Source organism: Papio anubis, chromosome 1, assembly GCF_008728515.1.
Source record: "Papio anubis isolate 15944 chromosome 1, Panubis1.0, whole genome shotgun sequence".
Classification (NCBI taxonomy): domain Eukaryota; kingdom Metazoa; phylum Chordata; class Mammalia; order Primates; family Cercopithecidae; genus Papio; species Papio anubis.
Window position 1 is genome coordinate 20,919,839 of NC_044976.1, and position 22,878 is coordinate 20,942,716.

The following is a 22,878-nucleotide window of genomic DNA, read 5'->3' on the forward strand; positions in this document are numbered from 1 at the left end:
GCCAAGGTTTTTGCACTGCAGAGTTCTGGAGAAGTTGGCCCCCAAAGTGAATTTCTGTAAAGTAAATCCTATTTTCCCATTGACTTGGCCCACACTTTTGGAGATATGTTCCTGCTGTCAGAGGCTGGTGACAGGTGGGGGAAGAGCTGGAACTCCCCTGGGTGTCAGCTGCCCTGAGCTTCTACTCACTCCACCTTGAGAGCAGACCGATGCTGGCCAGGAGCACAGGAGCTTAGAGCCAGGAGGAGATGCAACAGCAGGGGAGCAGATTTGGCATCTGGTCCCAGAAGCCTCTGCTGCCAGTGGGATGCTCTGCTGCTAGGCTTCTGGGATAGCACACTCCGTCTCCTCCAGACTGATCTGTTTCTGCTCATCTGTCCGTACATCCTTCCTTCTTACAATCCCACCCTCCCTCCTTCATCCATCCATCTGTCCATCCATTCAACAATCATTTTTGAAAGACTCTAGGATGCTAGGGGACATAGAGGGAAATTAAAGAGAATCGATGTTCCGATGGCAAAGAATTATATCCCAGTAGAGGTGATAGGCAAGGCCTCCTTCCTCCTCTTTCTCCTTCTCCTACTCCATCGCTTTTTCCTCTTCCTCTTCCTCTACCTCTTCTTTCTTTTCTGCTCTTTCTCTTTCTTCTTCTTTTCTTTTTCCCTCGTCGATGATCACAGCAGCCTCTACCGTTGAGTCCCCACGAAGTGCCAGGCACCATCATAGGTGAGGTTCTGACATGCTCTAATGTATTCCCCCAACAATCCTGCGTAATAGTTTTTTTTTTTTCCTTTTTTTTGAAATGGAGTCTTACTCTGTTGCCCAAGCTGGAGTGCAGTGGCATGATCTTGGCTCACTGCAACCTCTGCCTCCCAGGTTCAAGCGATTCTCCTGCCTCAGCCTCCCGAATAGCTGGGATTATAGGCACGCACCACCACACCCAGCTAATTTTTTGTATTTTTAGTAGAGACGGGGTTTCACCATGTTGGGCAGGCTGGTCTCGAACTCCTGATCTCAAGTGATCTGCCCGCCTCGGCCTCCCAAAGTGCTGGGATTATAGGCGTGAGCCACCGCACCTGGCCCATAATAGTTAATAACACTCATTTTGCAGGTGAAAAAGCAGGCTCTGAGATGTTCAGTGATATACCCAAGGTCACACTTTTAGTACATACTTGTGTATGAGATGGAATATGTTGAGTGCAGAGGAGAAAGTCCTTCAACCTTTGCTGTCAGGATGGCATTATTTGATAGGTAGGATTTTGATACATAGTGGATGGAAAGAAGGGCATTCTTAGCAGGGGGAACAGCCTAGGCAAAGGCCTAGAGGCTGGAAAGGGGCAGGTTTGTAGGAGCCATGGTGAAGCAAAGTGTGAGAAAGAAATGGCAGGAGAGGTTTGAGTCTGTTAAGAGAAGCCTTGAGTGATGAGCTATGACTGACACTGGAAGCAGTAGGGAGCCACTGAAAGAAATCAAAAGGAGGGAAAGGTTCAGGAAGATGGTCAGGAAGCCTGGCATGGGAGGAGGATCCAGAGCAGGGAGAGGCAAGCTGGAGGCCAGGAGGGGCTATAGGGGCCTAGACTCCATTAAGCCAGACCCCGGATGTGGCTACTGCTGCCCAGCCAGCTACTCCAGCAGTGGGAGAGGCCAGGATGTAGCCCACATCCTTGGGGGATGGGCCACAATGGCAGGGAAGAGGGCAGAGTGAACGAGTTAGGGCAGAGCAGCTGCCTGCCTGCCTTCTCCCCTCACTGAAGCCCCACAGCTCCCAGGGAGCTCCTCTACATCCTGTCCCACCCTGCCCACTTCACTCCTTGAGCCAGGGAAGGGTTACCAGCACCTTGCTGGGCCTCAGCTCTTCCATCGAGCCTGGACAATCCAAGCAGCACCCTGAGAACCATCCCAGAATGCAGAATGTCAGAGCTGGACATATGGGGAAGCTGAGGCCCAGAAAGGGACAGCTAGTTGCCTGAGGACACACAGAGACAGTGGCAGGGCTGGAACTTGGGGCTAGATCTATAGCCTAAAACTTCTTCCAAGGGAGATAAGTTGGTGGCTCCCTTTTCTAGCTGTGGAGGCTTGGACATACTTTTCTTTTCTTTTTTCCTCTCCTGTCTTTGCCTACTTTTTCTTTTCTTTTTTTAAAAAACTTTTTTTTTTTTTTTTTTTTAAACAGAGATGAGGTCTGCTCTATATTGCCCAGGCTGGTCTCGAACTCCTGGGCTCAAGCAATTCTCCTGCCCCAGCCTCCCAAAATGCTGGGATTACAGGTATGAGCCACTGCGCCTGGCTGAGACTCAGACATATTATTTAACATCTGCCTCTAGCCCTCTTGAGAGTAAGGTGGAATAAAAATAAATAGTGAGCCTTTTAAAAAAGTCTTAATCACTCTGAACTTCAGTTTACCCTGCTGTAAAATGGGGATAATAATAATAAAACATTATTTAGTCATCATTTTTCCTATCACCTCCCTGTAAGAATGCGAACTTCACAAAGGTAGGGATTTTTTTTTTATCTCTTTTGTTTACAAATGCTCAGCATGGCACCTAGGACTTAGCAGATGCTCGGTAAAAAATTACTGAATGAATGAATGAATAAGGAATCCATACGATTTATGGGTTCCTCACAGTGTGCCTGGTGCTGCAGGAAATGCTTTCCATGTGGAATCCTGTTTAATCCTCAAAACAATCCTGAGGTGTGGAATTGGTTTGATTATCTCCACTTTGCAGAGGAGGAAACTGAGCCTCAGAGAGATTACACGTGACTTACTCGTGCTCATACCGTTCCTGGGTGATGGAACTGGGATAGAAGCCCTGTTCTGTGGGGCCTCACAGGCTGCAGGGCTGCACGGCTGGCGCAGAGCCGGGCGAGTGCTTCTGGGAACAATTGTGGGGCCTGGCACAAAGTAGGTGCTGGATAGACCCTGTCTCTTGTCCTAATCCCCGCATTCCCCTTTTCTGGACTTCAGCTTCCCCCCCTGGAAAGCTCCAGGGCTGGACTCTGACCTTTTCACCATCCTCCCACATGGACTGATCACACTAGGGATGATCTTCCCACGCCTGACAACTCTAAGGCCAGTTGTCCTGCCTGATGATGAGCCCCAATCCCGAAGGGAAAAGGCCTCTGGAGGTGTCCCAATGCTCACTTCCCCTCTGGGACCCCAGCACCTCCGTGGTCTCGTCACTTGCTTCCTTAGGGGCCTTGAATTGGCCTCCATGCAGATCCGCCTGCATGACAGCTCCCAGTGGCCTGCGGGAGGAGTGTTGTCTCGGCTCCCTGACGGCATCCGTCCCAAGGTGCGAGGCTCCAGCTGCACGCGGCGGGCCAGGCTGCCGTTCTGTCTGGAGCGCTGCGTGGAGAAACAAACACAGCTGTGTTTATTCCAGAAATTACACATCCTGATAATCTGCTCACTCGGGGTAATGCCTCCCAGTTAGGATCACAGGGGGAGCTGCACCAAGGTTCCTGAACTTCTGGGTGGGTTTTAATTCTCTGCGACATCTGTGCTGTTGGGCAGACCTTGGGCAGCAAGTAGACCTCGGCCAGCGGGCACCGAGACAGTTTTGGAATGCCCCGTCCTGAGGGGGGTGGACATTCTCACCTGGGCATGAGATGCTGCAAGGAGATGACCTTTTGTCTTGAAATCTCCAGATTAGGATTTCAGGCCTGACACCCTGGCCCATAGCCACACTGGGAGACAGAAACCCACAGACCTATATTAGGAGAACGTGACCCAGGATTGGATCGTGAATCCAGTCATGTTGTTGCTCTAGAGCATTTCCACGACTCCCTGTTGCTTCTGGGTCACTCTTCCTTGGCCCATAGGCCCTGTGCAGTCTGCTTCCTGCCCACTCTGCCTAATTTCCATCACCCACCTCGGTCTAGGGGTTCTACCCACTCTGGCCTTTCAGTTCCTTGCAACTCCTAGACTTCCCACCACAGGGCCTTTGCACTGCTTGGTCCCTCTAGCTGGAATGCTGTTCCCTTATCACCCGGATAACTCTCACCCATCCTCCACGTTTTCAAGGAAGTCTTCCCAGAGCCCTGCATAGCTCCATGGGCCAATCTTTTGCGGCATTTGTCAACATCATAGTTTTAAAATAATTAGTGTGTTTCTTTGAACATCTCTACCTCTCCTAGCAGACCGCCAACTTTACAAGGGCAGGGACCATGATCCAATAGCTTCATCACTTAGATTCCCTGGGCCTAGCATAGTGCCTGGCCCCTAGTAAGTGCTCAACTGATATATATATTGATGGGGAGAATGAATGAATGAATGCACGGCCCTCAGATGAGTGAAAGGAGGATATGCTTCTGTTTGTTCTTTTGGGTGACAGTTGGCAGAGTGCTGTGACATCCGTCATCTCCCTTTAATTGAACGGAGTGGGATTGAAGTCTGCAGGGGCTTGGCACAGGGCCAGGCCCCAGGGTGGGGGTGTGGGATCCGAGGTGAATTAGGCATCGTGGGCCTGGCCTTGGGGAGCTCACACGCTGGCTGTGCAGAGCCCCGTGGGAGGAAGGTCCCACTGGTATTGTTCTCCTGTGTGGACAGATGAGGCTCCTAATACTCAGAGCCAGGGACGGAGGCGGGGGTGGCTTGATGAGGCCACACAGCTAGTCAGCGGGACAGACATGCACTCAGATCCGACGGATATCAAGCCAGGTGGCCCTTCCCCCACTTCTTGCGGGCACTTGGGTGGGAGGTGTCAGAGCTCCCTGGCCTTTGGGGGTCTTGACATCCCAAACTCTTGCCAGCCATGTGGCTGTGGACAATTTACAGGGGGCAGCATGGATTGTCCTGCCCTATGGAGGTTTTATTCTAATGGACAGGACTGATGCCAGATGTCTAGTGAGTAGCTTAAGTAGGGATGGTGCTAAGAAGAAAACTGCAGCAGAGATGGGAGGGCCAGCAGGAGGAGGGATCAGGAAGGCCTTTCTGAGGAGGTGATGTTTGAGCAAAGGCCAGACGGAAGCAAGAGAGGGGGCTCGGGGATACCTGGAGGAGGGTGTTTCAGGCAGTGGGGAGAGCTGGGCAAAGACCCTGTGACAAGGATGTGCAAGGCAGCCAGTGTGGCTGCAGCGGGAGGGCCAGGGGAGAATTGGAGTGGGTGACACAGAGGGACCGGCCATGGCAGGACTTTGGCTTCTACCTGGAGTGAGATGGGAGCGGTGCAGGGTTTTGAGGAGGAGACAGGATCTAACCTGGGTTCAGAAAGCACCACTCTGACTGTCATAAGAGGTCAGAGAGTGGGGGACAAAGCAGGGGACAGGAAGAACCATCACAGAGTCCAGGCGAGAGACGGTGGTGGCTGGACCAAGGGGGCAGTGGTGGGGAGTTGTCAGTAAGTGGCCCTTGTTTTGCTCCCCAGGCTGCCTCACATGGTTTGGGGGATCCACAGGGGGCAGAGAGAAAATGGACCTTAAATGTCTTCTCCCTCTGGCCTGCCCCCACTCACCCCAGGAGGCTCTGTTGGCATTTTTGGCGTGGAAGCATATGTCACTTTCTTTCTAATGTAAATTGATAATGTATTGACAATGTGATCTCCTGGCAGCCAGGTTGGTGACTCTGGCATGTGCTAGATCATTCTGGGGGGAATGGAGGGCAGAGGGGCAGACAGGAGCCTGGTCTGGGCCCATATCCACCCCTGTCAGGACTTGCTGAGCGACTGTGCACAAGGCCCTTTCCCTCTTTTGAGCTGGGGGCTGCACTGGGGGATTAGCGGACCACCAAGGGGCTCTGCAGTCACACCAGCTGGGTTCATGTCCTGGTGCCAGCTCTTATTAGGTGTGACTATGGACAAGTTGCCTTACTTCTTGGAACCTCAGTTTCCTTATCTGTCAAATGGAGATGGTAATAGTCCTTACCTTAGTAGGTGGCTGAGACATAGTAAGTGCTCAATAAATAACCATCGTTGGCTAGGTGCAGTGGCTCATGCCTGTAATCCCAGCACTTTGGGAGGCCGAGGAGGGCAGATCACGAGGTCAGGAGTTCAAGACCAGCCTGGCCAACTTGGTCAAACCCCATCTCTACTAAAAATATAAAAATTAGCCAGGCGTGGTGGCATGCGTCTGTAATCCCAGCTACTCTGGAGGCTGAGGCAGGAGAATCGCTTGAACCCGGGAGGTGGAGGTTGCAGTGAGCCAAGATCACGCCACTGCACCCCAGTCTGGGCAACAGAGCAAGATTCCATCTCAAAAACAAAAACAAAACAAAACAACAAAAAAAATCACTGTGTAGAAGCCAGAGCAGAAAAGCCAGGGCCGGAATGCTTTTGTCCGGCCTGTGCCCCAGTCTTTGTCCCACCCGAGAGGAATTTGCTTGGTCCTTGGTTTGAGCAGTCCTAAGGATCTCTTGGGTCTCAGGACTTGCAGAACTTCAGCAGCAGCTGCCCTGGAAGGCGGCCCCCTCTAGCGGAGGAGATTCGGCTCCAGGCTGTACAGACCATTTACAGGCTGTGTGACCTCAGCCTGGGAGCACAACCTTCCTGAGCTCCAGAGGTGATGAGCTCCCCTTATCTGTGCAATGGGAAGTAGAGGGCCTGCCTCCCAGAGTGAGGATGACATACGAACCCACTTGGAAAGGGCTTAGAGGGTGGGGCTCTGTGAATTCTGGCTCCCTTCTGCCCAGATGTGTGGGCCAACTGGCTCCCAGGAGTGGGAGCCAAGAGCTGCAGGGGCCTGGGAAAGGTGAGGGGGCTAGAGAAGACGGGGGTGGAAGCCTGGAGGCGGAGGCAGCAGGGTTTGGGGAAGTGCGTGGGGGGCCGGAGGGCGGCTCTAACTCTTCTCTCTAATTTTTGAGAAAATCTTTTCCCCATCTTCATATAATTAAGAGTATTTTTAAAATGCCTTGTTGAAATAAAAATAGTCCATTTCCATATGACCTCATTTCATTCCACACCCTCAGTGCGCGTGTGCACACAGATACACACACGCACACAAATGTCTAGATTTTTAAAGCTGCCTTTTGTGCCTCTGCTGAAGGGGTTCTTATTTTTGCCTAGCAGGTAAATATTTAGGGACCACCCCTACCCCGCTTTATTTTCTGATTTGCAATTGGAGGCCCTGTAGGGTCCATTAACAGCAGGTGACACTGTGCGGCTCTGCAACTTACAAGGCGCATTCACATTGCTATCTCCATTGCTCCTGGGAGGGGCTGTCCCCATGACCCATCACTTAGAGGTAGGACCATCATTTTTACCAGCAGCATCTAGTCCAGATATGGCCCATCACACACAAAAAATCAGCTATTGTCTTGAATACAGATGAAGAATGAGACGCATAACACAGATGAAGTAACTGAGGCTCAAAGAGATTAAAGGATTTGCCCAAGTGGATTTTTCCTGAGTTTTAATCCAGGACTGTCCAGGCTCTCTGTATGTTATGTTCCCCCTCCTAGGCTGCCCTTTTTTTTTTTTTGAGTTTTACTCTTGTCACCCAGACTGGAGTGCAATGGTGTAATCTTGGCTCACTACAACCTTTGCCTCCCAGGTTCAAGCGATTCTCCTGCCTCAGCCTCCCGAGTAGCTGGGATTACAGGTGCCTAGCCACCATGCTTGGCTGATTTTTGAATTTTTAGTAGAGACAGAGTTTCATCCTGTTGGCCAGGCTGGTCTCAAACTCCTGACCTCAGGTGATTCACCCACCTCAGCCTCCCAAAGTGCTGGGATTGTAGGTGTGAACCACCACCCCTGGCCCAGGCTGCCTTTCTAACCAGCCTCTTTATTTTCAGATGGGGAAACCAAGACCGAAAGAGGATAAGGACCTGTGCAAAGTCACACAGTGATGAGTGATGATATGAATGATGAAAATATTAGCGTCATACAATTTTAACATTCATGATAACAGTCATTTGAAAGGATTGGTTTTACAGAGCAGTTTTGCACGGTGGAAATCAGCATATATCATGGCCTTATTATGTGCCATGTTGCCATGCTGAATCCACCACTGTGAGGCAGGACTATTATTATTTTTGTTTTAGAGAGAAGAAAACTGAATCTGTGAGAGGTTCAGTAAATTGCCCAAGGCCACACAGCCCGTAAGTGGTGTAACTGGGATTTGAACCCACAGTTCTCTAAGTCCAAAGCCCATGCTCATGACACGCTACTACATCAGGCTGGTATGATTTGGTGGGGACAGAGCTAGAAGTTGAACCTGGGACTGGATTCTTGGCCTCTTGATCCCCAAAAACAAAACCCCAGCCCAGAGGCCACAGGGGTGGCCCTGTCAGGAGCTTCTCAGTCAAGAAAGACAGAGCTCTGCCCTGGGCCTCCCACCCAGGGCCAGCCTGGGCTGGGGCAGGGGGCTTGTGTCTCTATCAGGCCTCTCTGTGAGGGGGCTTTGGAGCAGCTGCCTCTGTGGCCCAGCCTGCAGACAGCTGGCCCTGGCTGCCTCTTTAGCAGGAGCAGGATAAATCTGCCGCCCCCCTGGATAGCCCACTGTAGTTCACAGCATCCTTTCCCCTCCACAGTCTCACCTGAGCCTCGCAACATCCTTGTGAGACAGTTAGGGTAGGGCTCCCCAGTCTTCAAGTGGAGAAACCGAAGCCCAGAGGTATATACACTCAATAAAGTACCACCAGAACTTCAATATTCTTTTTTTTTTTTTTTTTTTTTTTGAGACTGAGTTTTGCTCTATTGCCCAAGCTGAAGTGCAGTGGCGCAATCTCTGCTCACTGCAACCTCTGCTTCCTGGGTTCAAGCGATTCTTGTGCCTCAGCCTACTGAATAGCTGGGATTACAGGTGTGCACCACCACGCCTGACTAATTTTTGTATTTTTATTAGAGATGGGGTTTCACCATATTGGCCAGGCTGACTGGTCTCTAACTCCTGATCTCAGGGGATCTGCCTGCCTCGGCCTCCCAAAGTGCTGGGATTCACAGGCATGAGCTACTGCTCCCGGCCTGAACGTCAATATTATTTTGCTGTGATTCTTAACTTCTTTGGGGTCATGAAGAGCCTTGAGAAGCTGCCACAGGCTATGAACTGCCCCACTCCTAGAAAGTTGGAGACACACAGATACTTTTATGCACAAATTCAGGGGACTTACAGATTATAAGCCTCTGTTTTGTTGTTCTGCGGTGCTGCTGCTGATGATAATGAATACAACTTTGTTTTATTGAGCCTCTGCTTTCTGCTGGGCAGGGTATTTGATGCTTTACATACATTATCTCAGAATACCCCTGCAGGGTAGGGAAACTGAGGCTCAAGAGAGGGTGACACTAAGGCTGCACAGCAGGGATATGAACCTGCTCTACCAACTCTTGTGGCCTGCGGGGCATGGTGTGGGAGCATCTCCCTGAGGCTGTGTTAAGAACCAGGAGCTTTGCTGAGTACGGTGGCTCACGCCTATAATCCCAGCACACTTTGGGAGGGTGAGGCAGGAGGATTGCTTGAGGCCAGGAGTTCGAGACCAGCTTGGGCAACACAGAAGAATCCATCTCTACTAATGTGTTTTGTTGTTGTTGTTGTTGTTGTTTTAAATTAGCCAGCCATGGTGGCGTGTGCCTATAGTCCCAGCTACTTGGGAGGCTGAGGTGTGACGATCGCTTGAGCCCAGGAGGTCAAGGCTATAGTGAGTCATGGTCATGCCACTGCACTCCAGCCTAAGCAACAGAGTGAAACCCTGTATCAAAAGAAAAAGAAGAAGAAGAAGGAGAAAAAGGACCAGGGCCTCTTAAGGAAGTTTAGAGTCCATATTTTCTGCCTTTGGAAAAGACTGCTGGCTTACCCCAGCCCTGAGAGCAGGAAGAGCTACTGAGGACAGGGTTTCCAGCAACCTCTGAACTCCCAGCAGGGAGCCTCCTTCTCCCACTTCCCAGGGGTCTGATTTGACGGCCCTGGGTAGAGCCTGTCTCTCAGCTCTATATGATGGGAAAGTCTGCAATTCAAGCTGGACTCATTTGGCTTAACTCATGGGAATTTGCCTTCCTTGAAATCCTCTTCCCACCACAGGACAGCCTAACGATTCCTGTAGGGCACTCGGGACTCCCTTGGCAATGAGTCTGCCCGAGAGCAGGACTGAGGGAGAGGGCTGGGAGGTCGGTAGGGCTGGGAGGTCACTAGACTTAGGGCAGAGCCCCTGCCTGTGTACCCCTCAGGACTGGAGCAGCCTCAGGTATCTTGTACGGTGGATAAGAGTGTGGGCTCTGAGGGACCTGGGTTCAAATCCTGGCTTACACCTACACACTCTGTGGCTTTCAATAGGCTGCTTTCCCTCTCTGAGCCTCAGTTCCTCATTAGTAAAATGAGGATGATAAACAGCACTAAGAGACCTGGCCCTGGCCCTGACCCTGGCCCAAACGAAGTGCTCGGTAAAGATAATCATAGTGGTCACCATTGTTGCTGTCGTAAGCAGAGTTGGGGGGCTGTGGAAGAGAGCACATCGCACACACGGGGGTCTCCAGGAGGATGCTCAGGAGGAGACCTCCCTTTCCTCTTTGGCAAGACTGTACCTGGAAGAGGATTGGGCGAGGAGTCATCAGGCTGGCATGGGGGAACGTTGGGGGACAAGGAGGCCCCTCTTGCCTGGTTGGTGTAGGGAATGAGGCCTGGTGCTGGGCCCAGAGGCACAAAAGCCTCTCCCCTTCAACTTTCCTCCCAAATAATTCTGGAGGCTGGACAAAGAGTTCCATGGGGCCCCCCTTCCCAATGCATGAGCCGAGGCTCTTGTTTAGCAGCCCCCACCCCACAGACCTGCCTCAGTCACTGTGTTGGCCAAAGCGTGGTTCCCTGGGGGGTGGGAAGGAGCCTGGGAGCCTCGGTGGGGCCTGCAGGCCGCGGTCTGGTTCCCAGAGGCCCTGGAGGGGGCCCCTTCACAGCTTCAGCACGAGGCCCTTTGGGGGTGGGGGCAGTCTCCGCGGCGCGGCATGTTTGCGCCGCTGACACTCTGGCAGGGTCACTGTGGATAAAGGCACTGCCCAGACCCCGGGCACAGCCTGCAATGGGGCTTTCTTGTCAGAGAGGAGCCTTTCTTCCCAGCGCACTGTGGGGCGGCGGCAGGGGGTCACCCTGCCTAGGAGGATAATGGAGCTTTGGGCCAATGGAGACGCAGGACTCAGCTGGCCCCCTCCCTGTCGGAGCTGGGGAGGAGGGGAGACGGGGAGACTGATTGGCTTGGATCAGCCGCTACCTTGGCCATGGCACTCTGGGTGGATTCAGAAGGGAAGACACAGCGGAGAACCTGGGACTCCCCCAGGCCTCCAGGTGTCTGCGAATCCAGCCATCAGCCTGACGAGGAATCTTGAAGGGCCAGTCGTCCACTGCTTCCGTTTCCTAATCTGGCTGCCTTGTGGTTCCCAGGAGAGACCACCAGGGCCAGAGCTAGCACGACCCTTTTCAGCTGTGCCTCGCTCTCACCCTGGCCCTTCAGCTACTGCCTGCCTCTCTGTTCCTACAGCTACCACCTGACCTCAAGTCTTCCCCCTGCCCCACCTGGACCATCTGACGTCTGAACCCCAAAGCATCACCACTGAGTCTTCGAAACTGCAATTGAGACCACATTACCCTCCTGCTCTGACCTTGGGCTCCTTATCTTAAAAAATCAAGGTCAAACAGCTGCTCATTGACCTGGTCCCTGAGGCCTTCTCTGCCTGTCCTTATCATCCCACAAACTCTAGGTGGATGTCATTCTCATCCACAAACTGTAGGTTTCATACATACATGTTATAAACTCCCGTGCCCCCAGATCTTTGTTCAGGCCCCAGCTGCTGCCTAGAAGGAATGCCCTTCTCACTTCTGTCTAGTGAACTCCTACTCATCCTTCAAGGCCCAACTCAAATGTCCCCTCCTTGGTATATCCTTCTTTGTACTTACCCTCAGCCCTTGATTAGCAATTCTTATAACACCAAGGTATGGCTAATTTTGTCTACATCACCCTCCCCCATTAAACGAGTGTAGAGACTTTCTTGTCTTATTCATCGGTGGGCCTCCAGTGCCTAGCACAGAGTCTGTTACCAACAGGCTCTTGGGTTGATGTTTTATGAATGAGGGAATGAATGAATACATTGTCTGCCCATGAAAATAACTTCCTCCTCTATCCTACAGGCTTTTACAACTCAGCATGCCACTCCCACAAGGCCTTGGAAGTAGGAGGAAATAATCATGATGCACAGGCTGTTCAGATGCCTCTGAAACTAGTAGAACCTGGAATGAGACTGGATCTGGGTCTCAGGCCAGAACAAGGTAGCTCTTATATCAACCTAGCCTCGCAGAGGTCTTGGAGTTCGTGCTCTACCTCGAGGCAAGACCTGGTCAAACCGTTTAAAGATAAAAAAAAAAAAAAAAAAAATACTAACTCATCGCAGAGTTGAGAATTCTCTACTTAGGGGCTGGATGGATTCTTAGGGGCTACCTGTCCCAACCCCCTCTTTGGGGATGATTTATACAGAAGCACAGATGCCTTTGTTCGCTTGGGATCCTCGTCTTAGTTTCTCTTCCTCTTTTTCCTTTGGCATTTTCTTGTTCCTTAGTATTCCTGGCTCTGTGCTTATCTGTGTTGATGATCTTTCCAAAACCAGGAGTGCCCAAATGTTCTAGCTCCCCAAACCCTTAAGCATGTAGTGATGATGGTCATGAGAATAACAGTTGCTATCTCTGAGCACGCCTGCGTGTCAGGTCCTATGCCGAGCTCTGCTGGTACCGTAACCATAGGAGCTTCCTAACGACCCCCGTGGTAGGTACTACCATTAAACCCCCACGTTGCAGATGAGAAAACCAAGGCTCACAGAAGCAAAGTAATTTCCCAGAAGTCATCCAGGTAGTAAATGGCAGAGCCAGGATTCACATCTACACAGGAGTTCCGTGTGCTTTCCTGTTCTAGGGCCATACTGCAATTCAATCATTCATTATCGAGCCATTCATTCAGTAGCCACTCACGGAGCCCACGTGCTGTTATTAGTCATTGTAGCCATTTACTCCTCCCTTGCATTCAGCAGTTGTTTACTGAGGACCAACTATGTGCCAGGACTCTGCTGCAGAAACTGCTAGGGGAGGTGAGACCTTGAGGTTGGCATTGGCAGAGAGAAGGAAGAGAGGTATTCTCAAGCTATGATGCAGGAACCTCTAGACCAAGGTGCCCCCACAGTGCTTGAACGGTTTGGACCTGCGGCCCTGGGTCCTGTAGAGTAGCAGGCTGGGGAGGACACCAGTAGTGAGTAACTGTTCTCACTCCCAAGTCTCACCTGGCACGGTAAAGCATGCTCAGGGTTGCTTTTTTAAATCTATTTTTTATTTTATTTATTTTAAAAAATTGTATTGTGTACTTTTTTTAGCTACAGGGTTTTGCTTTGTCACCCAGACTGGAATACAGTGGCACAATCATAGCTCACTACAGCCTCAAACTCCTGGGCTCAAGCAATCCTCCTACCTTGGCCTCCCCGAGTAGATGGGATTACAGGCATGTGCCACCATGTCCAGCTAATTTTTTTTTTTTTTTTTTTTTTTTTGAGACGAAGTCTCACTCTGTCACCTAGGCTGGAGTGCAGTGGCATGATCTCAGCTCACTGCGACCCCCACCTCCCAGGTTCAAGCGATTCTCGTGCCTCAGCCTCCCAAGTAATAGGGACTGCAGGCGCACGCTAGCACGCCTGGCTAAAGTAGAGATGGGGCCAGGCTTGTCTCAAATTCCTGACCTCAAGTGATCCACCCGCCTTGGCCTCCCAAAGTGTTGGGATTATAGGCATGAGCCATTGTGCTCAGCCTGTTTAGGGTTTTGGCTTCTAGACTTAGCTCTGCCGCCTTTTCCATTTCACCACATCACCCCATCTCAGAGCACATTTCTGAAGTGAGCTACCCAGACCTTAGCTCACCTGGGCAATCCACAGCCTCAAGGAATTCATCTGTGTAAAGGATCTGGCACGGATGATCAGACCCAACCCAGTCTGGGCATTTCTGGGGTCCCAGGCAGGTGCCCCTTGGGGAGTCAGGGTCAGGAGAAGCTGGTCCGAGCCTGCGCAGCAGCCCAGAAGCTGGGAGTAGAAGGAAGCTGCCCTCCCCCACGTGCCCGGCCTGGCCTGGAATCGTTCTCAGATTTGATGAGTGATTCATAACCTGACGCTGCAGAAAGTTGTGCCGGGACGTAGAAGGGCTGCCCGGGGTTTGTGGTTTTGAACACAGAGAAGAATTCCCTCGTCGGCTCAGACTAGGATAACTTACTTGTTGAGAGAGACATTTTCACAAAATAAATCCTTAGAGAAACCAGGCGCTGAGGCAGGGAGGCCTGGTGAGGGATTATCCAAATAAACCGGTTTTGAAGCTTCGGGTCCAAACGATTTCCCTGAGCCCTTTGTTGCTTCCTTGTACTCAACCCGAGGTCCCCAGTGACCCTGAGACCTTTTTCAGTGGTACCAACGCAGCCAGGCCCTCTCTACCTGGGTGATGTCCCCATCACGTGGCATCACTGAAACGCTCTTCAACTGCGGTCGCTGGGATAGATTGTTCTTTTGGGAAGTGTGTCATGATCAGTCTAATCTACTATTTTTTTCTAAACAAGGTTACTATTCACATTTTGGGTAGGACAGTTCTTCCTTTTGTGGGACTGTCCTACCCAGTCAAGGTGTTTTCCACCCCTGGCTCCAGCCTCTGAAATGCCAGTGGTACCCAGTATGGTCATTGTGCCCTCACAATCCTTAAAAGGTGGGACTCGTGGCCCTGAGGTCCTGCGGTCTGGTGGGCTTGGGATGGTACCTCTGTGGCATCAGCGTTGAGCAAGCGTGCCCTCAAGCCTCACTCGTCACTACAACAACCACAGCTGCATTTCTGAGTGCCACCTGGGGGACACCATGCGTAGCAAGACCCAGTGGTCTCACCAGAGCCTCGTGTCCCACCACCCTGAGTGTCTTGCCATGCCTGGAACTCACCTGACCCTTTCAAACCTCGCTGCCTTTACTCCCACTGTTCCCTCTGCCTGGCAGGCCCTGCCCCGCCCCTCTCATCTCTCCCAGAGCCCCACCCTCCTTCGGCCCCAGACCCCTCACCATCATACCGGCCCCTCCCTGCTTCCTGATGTGGGTGGCCTTGTACTCATTTCTTCAGTTTTCGGAGTGTCATTTTCCTTACCGGTAAAATAGGGAGCAGAATAGAACCTTCCTCCCCTGGCTGGGGGGTGGTCCGTGTAAAGTTCTTAACTTGGTGTCCAGTGGTGAGCGTGAGCCGTCCCTGCAAGGCCAAGCCTTTCCTTGCTGACGGCAGGGATTGGCACCCCAGCTCATGTGCCCTGCTCCCCTCTGCCTCCCCTTCTCCCTGTCCCCAGGTCTCCCCTGTGGTGGGGGATGCAGGTCCCATTTTCCTATGGGGCACTGGCTTTGGAGACCACCCCTCCGACCTCATCCTCTGATTCTATCTAAGTGCCTAATCGCTCCCAGCAGCAGCCCTAGGAGACATCTCCTGTCTCGCTGTGGGGCCACTGGGACCTGTCTTCCCAACCCGACACTTCACAAGTCTGTCCCCCCTACTTTATCCTCCCCCTAGGTAAAACTCCTTCAAACCGCGTTCCTGGAGCCGTCTGTTTTCCCTCCCCTGACGACACCTGGCTGCCTCCCTCCAGCCTGCGCCCCCTAGTCTCCCTCTTATCTAAATCCCAAGCCCTTCTGTCTCTCTTTGGGAGATAAGGGGTTCCCTGCAGATTACTGTACTTACATCCTAGGTGCTCACTGCCTGATGCATAGAATCACTCCTGGCGCATAGTAGGCATTTAAATATCTGTTGAATGAGTGAAAGGACCTTGTAGCCCATCTGTTCTTCCTGTTTGGAGGTTTGGAATGAGGTCTAAAAGCTCAGGGAAGGCAGGATATATTTGCTTTGACAGCCTGGTTTTCTTCCCAGCAAAAAAAAAAAAAAAAAAAAAAAACTCAGTTTCTCATGTTGGCTCTGGCTCTGTGCAATAACAAAAACAAGGGCAATAATAGTTCACCTGCGTGGAAGCCCCAAATCTCCACACACTGGGCTTGTTGTCTTACATGCCTGTCTCAGGGATGGGCTTTATTTTCCTCGCTGTTTCAGAGATGAGAAGGCTGGGGTTCAGTGTAGTTAAGGCACCTGCCCCCAGTGGGGAAGTGGTAGAGTCGGGACTTGAACTAGTTCTGTGTCTCCAATGCCTGTGTACTTCATTGGTACCCCACACCTCCTCTGCACTGTTTTATTTTACTCACAAACTCATCCTGCTACAGATGGGAAATCTGAGGCTCAGAGAGGACAGCTTGCCCGAGGTCCCCTGGGTGAGTGGGTGGGTGGGTGGGCAGGGTCCAAGCAGGCGTCCGACCCAGGCCCCTGCTCTTAGGGTCCATCCACATCACCGTCCTGGCCCATATGAGCCCAGAGGCTGTGTTGCTGTGCAAAGCTCCGGGCTCATGGTATGGACAAGCCATAGGGTTATTGACATGAGGACCGCCCCGCCCCGGCTAATGTAGAAGGATGCCCAGAATGAGACAGGTTTGAGATAGAGAACCCTCTCTTCTGCATTCAGGGTGGGCCTGGGAACAGTCAGGCATGATGGAGCAATGTTGGTAGAAAGGGTGGGGACAGGGGCAAAGCTGAGAGCCGGAGCTCTGTCCAGGTTCTCAGCTGCTGGACCTCACTCAGATCAAAAGGAAAATGGGGTGAATAGACTAACTGACTTTCCAGCCTGCCTGCCTGCCTGCCTGCCTCCCTCCCTCCCTCCCTTCCTTCCTTCCTCCCTCCCTTCCTTCCTTCCTTTTCCTTTCTCTCTTTCTTCTGAGAGAGGGTCTCACTGTGCTGCTTAGGCTGGAGTAGAGAAGCAATCATAGTTCACTGCTGTAGCCTTGACCTCTGGGCTCAAGCGATCCTCCCACCTCAGCCTCCTGAGTAGCTGGGACTAAAGGTATACACCACTACGCCCAGGTAATTTATTATTTTTTGTGGAGAGGACTCACTAAGTTGCCCAGGCTGGTCTCAAACTCCTGACCTAAAGTGATCCTCCCACCTCAGCCTCCCAAGGAAAGTCAGACACCTGGCTGACTTTCTTTTCTAAGTGCTTTGATGTCTTTCTGAGCAGAGAAGTTTAACCCCCAGGTTTACTCAGGGTGCTTATTCTGTTTCTACTTTGAGGTTCATTTATTATGAACTTTTTTTTTTTTTTTTTTGAGACAGAGTCTCACACTCTGTCACTCAGGCTGGAGTGCAGTGGTCCTATCATGGCTCACTGCAGCCTCAACTTCCTTGGCTCAAGCGATCCTCCCACCTCAGCATCCTGAGTACCTGGGACTACAGGCTTGCACCACCACGCCCAGCTAATTTTTAAATTTTTAGTAGAGATGGAGTCTCACTATGTTGCCCAGGCTGGTCTTGAACTCCTGGGCTCAAACAATCCTTCCACCTCAGCCTCCTGAATTTCTGGAATTACAAGCATAAGCTCCTACACCTGGCCTAAACAAGCCTTTTTGAGCGCCAACTCTGTACTAGGCATCATGCTCTCTGGAATGTATTGGCTATTAATGGTCACAGCAACCCAGGGCTTGGTGATGCCACCCCTACACCTGAAGGGCTGCTGACCTCCAGCGCCAGCTTACCAGGATCAGCTTACTTCTTTGAGACTCAGGCTGAGGCACTTCACCTCTCTCAGCTTCAGTTTCCTCCTCTGTAAAATGGGATGGTCATCACTGCTTCATAATACATTTGGGAGGATTTCTGTAAATTTAATTTTATTTTTTAGTATTTTTTTTTGAGACAGGGTCTCACTCTCTTGCCTAGGCTGGAGTGCAATGGGGTGATCTTGGCTCACTGCAACCTCCACCTCCCGGGTTCAAGTGATTCTCGTGCCTCAGCCTCCCCAAGTAGCTGGGATTATAGACACACACCACCACACCCAGCTAATTTTTGTATTCTTTTGTAGAGATGGGGTTTCGCCATGTTGGCCAGGCTGGTCTCAAACTCCTGGCCTCAAGTGATTTGCTCACCTTGGCCTCCCTAAGTGCTGGGATTATAGGCGTGAACCACTGTGCCCGGCCCGGGAGGATTAAAGTAGATCATAGCCCCAAAGCTCTGAGTACGGTGCCTGGTACACCTCCTCGGCCTCCTCAGCCACCTCTACAAATGGTAATGTCATCTGCTTCTAGACTGGGCCCCCAAGCTCTGCATCAGGAAGCTTGACATGGCATCCAGGGCAGCAGGTAATGAAGCTGTTCTTATCTGAAACCCCAAATTACAACATAGGAATTCTGACAAAGAGTTTATAATTGATGTGCCGATTTGTTTCTAATGGAACTCACTCAGTAGCACTAAAAAGAATCAGATCACATTTCATTGTTAACACAATGAATCACCTTACTCAAAATAACAAAATCACCCCAAATCATGATTTCTCTAAGAAACAGACTGGGGCAAGGATATGAATAAAATCAGGCACATAACCCCCTTGGAAAACAGTTGAGCTGTTTCTAATAAAATTGAGCACACGCCCACCTCATAGCCCGGTAATTCCCCTCCTTATTTAGTACATTTGATCCTTGAACAATGTGGGGTAGGGTGCTAACCCCCCACACTGTTGAAAATCCACATATAACATTTGACTTCCCAAAAACTTAACTACTAATAGCCTACTGTTGACCAGTAGCCTTATTGATAACAGTCAACTAACACATATTTTGTATGTTATATATAATATATAATATAATACATATAATATACTGTATTCTTACAATAAAGTAAACTAGAGAAAAAATATTAAGAAAATTATAAGCTGGGCATGGTGGTGTGTGCCTATACTCCAAATACTTGAGAGGCTCAGGCAGGAGGATCACTTGAGCCCAGGAGTTTGAGGCTACAGTGAGTTATGATCGCCCAGTGAGCCTGGGCGACAGAGTGAGACTTTGTCTCAAAAAAAAAAGAAAAAGAAAAAGAAAATCATAGGCCAGGCATGGTGGCATACACCTATAGTCTCAGCTATTTGGGAGGCAGAGACAGGAGGATCGCTTGAGGCCAGTTCAAGGCTGCAGTGAGCTATGATCATGCCACAGCCCTCCAGACTGGGTGACAGAGTGAGACCATGTCTCAAAAAAAAAAAAAAAGGAAAATCACAAGGAAGAGAAAATATATTCACTGTTCATTCAGTGGAAGTAGATTGTCATAAAGGTCATCCTCATCGTCTTCGTGTTGAGCAGGCTGAGGAGGAGGGGTTGGTCTTGCTGTCTCGAGGGTGGCAGAGGCAGAAGAAAGTCCAAGCATAAGTGGACCTGCTCCGTTCAAACTGGTGTTCCCCAAGGGTCAGCTGTATATACCTAAATGAGATGAATGCACATGTTCACTGAAAGACAGGGACTAGAGCACAGTGTTCATAGCAGCTTTGCCTGTCACAGTTCCAGACTGGAAACAACCCAAATATCCATCAACAAAGAACGGGCAAATACATTGTGGGGTATTCATTCACACGATGGAATATGACGCAGGAATAAAAAAGAACAACAAACTGCCGATAACACGCAGCATCATGGATAAATCTCAAGATCATTACACTTCACAAAAGAAGCCAGACACCAAACAATACATACCCGACTGGTTTCACTCATAGGAACTTCAAAACCGGCAAAATGAATCAATGGCAATTAAATCAGGATCGCAATTGCCTACGGTGAGGGAAGGATATTGATGAGGAAGGGACACGAGGAACTTTTTGAGTGGTAGTTACACGGGTATATGCATTTGAGACATTCATCAAGCTGTACACTTAAGATCTGCGTGCTTTACTGTATATGAGCTATACCTCGACTAAAAAAAACTGCAGACATCCCTCTCCACTTTCTAATGGCTTGGCTTTGGGCAAGTGACCTGTCTGAGCCTCAGTTTCCTTTATCTCTGAAAGGGGGTGGTCACAGGGGTTGAGAGGACATACTGAGATAATTATAATCCATGCAGCAGCCTAGCTCACGGTGGGTGCTTGGCAATGGGGGGCTTTGTTGATGTCATTCAGCAAGGCTCAGGCTGGGCCTCAGATGATTGGCAGCTGTGAGTGCAGGGGGTGCCTGACGTCTGCCCACAGATGTGGCTGGTGTGTCTAGCTGACGCTGCTCTGGATTCTGTGACAATCTGCAGCTTATCTTCCAAAGCCTATCTCCCCACCCGTTTCCATACCTCAGCAGTCAGCCTGCACAGTGGGGATGCAGCAGGATCAGGATGTTTAGCTTCTCTATATGCCAGCAAGGTTTGGTGAGAAAGACGTCCAAACACATAGTGATCAACTCTGCTCTGATCGAAATCCAGTAATGACTGAGTCCATGCCCTGGGCCAGGCATTTTGCCAGGCAAGGAGGTGAGTGCAGCCGTGGAAAGATCGCACCAGACACCTGCCCTGTGGACCTTACAACCTCTGGCAACAGATCAGACAGTTTTCAAAGAATGAGCCCACAGACATGGGGCAACTGCATCTTTCACAACTGCCAAAAAAGGCTGTAATGATTGGGTCTGGTAGGGAGGCCAGGGAAGGCTTCCTGGAGGAAGTGACACACAAGTATGGCCTGAAAGATGAGCGGGAGTTGACCTGGCTAAAAGGGAAGGGAGGGTGCACCAAGCCGGGGAAACATCTTGGGCAAAGGCCCAGCAGGAGTGTGAGTTATTGGTGGCCAGAAGGATCCAGAGTGGCTGGAACTGAGAGCTCGATGGGGAGAGGGGCAGGGTGAGGCCAGGGAGGCCTCTGGGCTCCTCGAGCCACACCCTGTGTGTCTTCACACTTGGAGCAACAGGAAGTCATTGCAGTGTTTTCTGCACGGGGGAGAGGAGATGGTGAAATTAGCCTTTTACAAAGAATAACAAAACTTCCATGATCGACCACCTACTGTGGACCGTGGACCATGGACCGTGTTAGGTCCTCCAGTACACACCTCTAAATACTGACCTCCTCCTGCATGGGAGGCCTCACCCCCACCTTTCAGGGTGCAGAAGTCAGGTCACGAGGGTATGAAGTGTGTTTTCTTCATGACCTTCCCACGAGGGTGTGGGAGAGCTGGGATTCAGACCCTGCTCTGTCTGAAGCCACGTCCACACACTTCCCTCTGCACCCTCCTGACCTGTGACCCCCTCGGGGTGCAAATCTCTTAGGTTAACCTTGCTTTCCTCATTCCTGGAAGGGGGTTAGGACCAGCCCTGCCTCCCTCCTAGGGAGCGTTTTAAAGTCAGATGAAATAAAGGAAGAAGTGACAGGTGGTCAGAGCAGGAGAGTCCCTCAGTCCAAGCCTTTTCTTTTATAGAGGGAGAAACTGAGGCCCAGAGAGGGAGATTGGCTGGCCCCAGATCACACAGCCAAACTCGGGTTCTGCATCAGCTGCTGCTTACCAGAAACCCAGGCAAACAGGGAGAACTGCCTTCTGCTCAGGCTTCAGTCACCGGGCTGAGGGCCTGAGCGAGGCAGACTTATGTCCTCTGTTCACTGGTCAGAGCCGCTGTGGGCCACAGATAGCCCAGGCAAGGTTACTTGTATTAATAATGGCTGAAATTTATTAAGCACTTTCTCTGTGCCAAAGCACTGATAAGCACTTTTACTGAATTATATTTTTCTAATTATATTACTTAATCCTTGACATTGCCCCCAGGTGGTGAAGTAGCTTGCCCAAGGTCCGACTCAAAATCAAGGTCTGTGGATGCCAGACCGACCAGGCTGTTTCAGAGATTCTTTGTCATCCTAGTAGAGCAAATCGAGAGGGGCTTGAGATTCTTCAAATCCCAGCTGCCAAAGCCCTTGCACAGTCACAGGCAAGGAAGGGGGGCTCTGAGATGACTCACCCACCCAGCTGAGCAAAGCAAACACCTTGGGGTGGCATGTGGTCTGTGAGCTGGCATTGCCAGACCCCCAGTCATCAGGGACCTCTGCCAGCAGGGGCGGCCTGCAGGAGAGCAGGCAAGCGAGCCGTCGGGATTCCTCTGCCGTTCGGGGACTCAGGTGTGACCTGTCTCTTCACCTGGAATGAACCTATTTGCTTCCTTTGGTTGGTGGCTTGAACTCTAGAACCTATTGTGCTGTGGAGTGGAGCCGGTCTGCTTGGGGAAAAGGACAAGGAAGTTGGGCGGCCCCACTCAGCACTGATGAGCTGTGTGACTTTGGGCAAGTTACTTCACCTCTCTGTGCCTCAGTAACTTCATTCAGCACCGGAAGATAATAACACCCACCTGGTAGAGCTGTATGAAGCCAGTAAAAAACCGCATGTAAGGGCCTGGCAGAATAGCATGGTAGCTGAGAACGAGTATGACTCTAGAACCGAATTTCCTAGTTCACTTCCTGGCTCAACTACTTGCTAGCCACTTGTGCAAGTTATTTAATCCTCTCTGGCCTTAGTTTCCCCATCTGTAAAATGGAGCAAGTAATCTTCCTGATTTTACTGGGTTACTGTGAACATTCAATGTGTTTCCACAAGTGAAGCTCTTAATGCCTGGCACAGAGTAAGCACTCAGTAAGTTTGGCTGTTGTTCTTAATATTCCTTCATTGTACCCTCCCAACTTGCTTCCTTTCTCACTTTGGCTGCTGGGAAGCTCAGAGCAAACATTGTTTCCTAATTAGGTTCATGGAAGAATTATCTTTCCCTTACCTCAAGGGGCTTTCTGGGTCCTCTTTTTTGTTTGGTTTGTTTTGTTTTGTTTTTGAGATGGAGTCTTGCTCTGTCACCCAGGCTGAAGTGCAGTGGCGTGATCTCAGCTCACTGCAAGCTCCGCCTCCCGGGTTCACGCCATTTTCCTGCCTCAGCCTCCTGAGTAGCTGGGATTACAGGTGCGCACCACCATGCCCAGCAAATTTTTTTATTTTTAGTAGAGACAGGGTTTCACCATGTTGGTCAGGCTGGTCTCAAACTCCTGACCTTGTGATCTGCCCACCTCGGCCTCCCAAAGTGCTGAGATTACAGGCGTGAGCCACTGCGCCCGGCTCTGGGTCCTCTTTTTACATAAATT

The 22,878-nt window shown here is 50.8% G+C and overlaps 1 protein-coding gene and 1 long non-coding RNA gene across 8 annotated transcripts in view; one reads left to right on the forward strand and one right to left on the reverse strand.

Moving 5' to 3' along the window:
- EPHB2 (EPH receptor B2) overlaps positions 1–22,878 on the forward strand; it is a 205,343-nt gene that overhangs the window by 14,833 nt on the left and 167,632 nt on the right. The gene's annotated exons all lie outside the window — the stretch shown is intronic.
- LOC108585504 lies at positions 989–20,314 on the reverse strand. Of its 4 annotated transcripts, XR_002521529.2 has the most exons (7): positions 20,077–20,314; positions 19,497–19,571; positions 19,049–19,226; positions 17,520–17,637; positions 15,631–15,808; positions 3,143–3,346; positions 989–1,459 (listed from the first exon to the last, which is right to left on the reverse strand). It is a non-coding gene; the product is annotated as an uncharacterized LOC108585504 (long non-coding RNA). The 4 variants fall into 4 exon arrangements; XR_002521526.2 differs by lacking the exon at positions 989–1,459 and having other exon boundaries at positions 2,191–3,346; XR_002521528.2 differs by lacking the exons at positions 989–1,459; positions 15,631–15,808 and having other exon boundaries at positions 2,191–3,346; positions 17,534–17,637.